We start from the raw sequence: 1,746 nt of genomic DNA on the forward strand, positions 1-1,746 counted from the left end.
GATAAAGCAGAGTTTTACTGTAAAATATAATTATCTATATATCAACTAGGATTCTTTAATTTGATTAGCTGTTAGATTTTTAAAAAATAAATATGTATACCAAGTAGAAATACACTTGTGAATATTCATGTATTTGTGAATTGTTTTAAAATCAGTCATGAGAGGCACTGATAATATCATAGAGGGGAAATTGAGTTTGAGCAACATGAGTCCCAGTTCTAGACAAAATGGAATATACTCCTTTCACAACTATTTCTTCTATTAAGTATAAGTAAAACCATGGACACAGCAGAGCAAATAACATAAAAAGAGTCTGAAAGATGGGTGGAAGAAGACAGATCTTAATTTTTTGAGGAATAGGTTAGCTTTTCGCTTTTCCTTATATTCCAGACCAGAGGCTGGGGAAGCTAGCAAGTGAGAAATGCCCTCCGACATTATCTACAACAGGAAGCATTTACAGAAGGCAGACCATCCTCTCTCATCAATCCTAAAAGACTTTGTGGGTGGAAATCTCTGAGTGGAGAAGATTAGAGAAAAGTAAAGCTAGGAAAAGTCCAGAACAAGAAGAATAGGGAAACTAAAACAGATCATTAAACAGCAGTTTGCAGCCACCTAGTAAATCTTTTCTTCTCTAAACCAATTATACTTTAGAATAAATGTTGGCCTACCTGGTGTGGCTCAGTAGTTGAGCATTGACCTACGAACCAGGAAGTCATGGTTCCATTCCTGGCCAAGGCACATGCCCTGGTTGTAAACTCAGTCCCTTGTAGGAGCTATGTAGAAAGCAGCTGATCAGTGATTCTCTCTCATCATTGATGTTTCTATCTCTCCCTCTCCCTTCCTCTCTGAAATAAATAAACATATATTTTTAAAATGAGTAAATGGTTTGCACTTCTCCTTCCCACCAGAGGGTAAATAGTTTAAAACCCACTACACAGGGAGACAGGTTACAGAAATCCAATTAGTGCCATTTGCCAACCACACCCAAGTACAGACAAACAGAGAGAATGAATCTCATTTTGGTACGTGAGCATAAAGCTAATGAATATTCTATCGATCTGCCCCTAAGACCTCCTCTAAAGGCCCAACTTTAAAACCTCTGAAGATTAAGGTCCTGGTGCACTCTCCTTCCAGGGCACACACCCATGCCATTTCCTTCCTCCTCTCCTCCCTGCGCCCTGCAGGTATCCCCTGACCTTTAAGGGCCCTTATCAGATTATGTTGAGAGCTGATTCAAACTGAGGTTGATGTCTATTAACTATTTTTTCAGGGTTTTTTTTGTTTGTTTGTTTGTTTTAATGCAAGCAAGAATTTATGGACAGCATGAGGGGGAAAAAAAAAAAAAAAGTAGGAGAGTAAAAGAAGGAAGGGCACCTGGCAGGGGAGATAACATGATCACGAAGGTGGTTTTCCCAGGGCGAGGCTTATCCATTACACTCTGGTTGTGCTGACCCCTGCGATTTCCCCAAAGGTGGAAAACTCACTGCATAATTTGTGGTAGTGGGGGACTGTGTACGTGCCCTCCCCTGAAATATGAAGAGAAAAATAAATAAATAAATAAATAAATAAATAAATAAATAAATAAATGCAACAGGAAAGCCTAGTCTGAGCTGCCTTAGCTCACTGGGAGTCAGAGGATAGGGGGCCTTGGAGATAGGTTCAGGGTATTAGCCTGGGACGAGCTACAGCTGCCCATTGCCCCCTGGCTGCAAAAAGTTTCCTCAAAGCAAAAGAAGTGAAAGATAA

The 1,746-nt window shown here is 39.9% G+C and overlaps 1 non-coding gene across 1 annotated transcript; it reads left to right on the forward strand.

Annotated features, from left to right (window-relative positions):
• The first annotated feature begins 1,366 nt into the window (after window positions 1-1,366).
• On the forward strand, window positions 1,367-1,529 carry LOC118710883. The gene has a single exon (XR_004985584.1). It is a non-coding gene; the product is annotated as a U1 spliceosomal RNA (small nuclear RNA).
• The last annotated feature ends 217 nt before the right edge of the window (window positions 1,530-1,746 follow it).

The sequence above is a fragment of the Pipistrellus kuhlii genome, unplaced genomic scaffold (genome assembly GCF_014108245.1).
Source record: "Pipistrellus kuhlii isolate mPipKuh1 unplaced genomic scaffold, mPipKuh1.p scaffold_m20_p_1, whole genome shotgun sequence".
In the NCBI taxonomy this organism is placed as follows: domain Eukaryota; kingdom Metazoa; phylum Chordata; class Mammalia; order Chiroptera; family Vespertilionidae; genus Pipistrellus; species Pipistrellus kuhlii.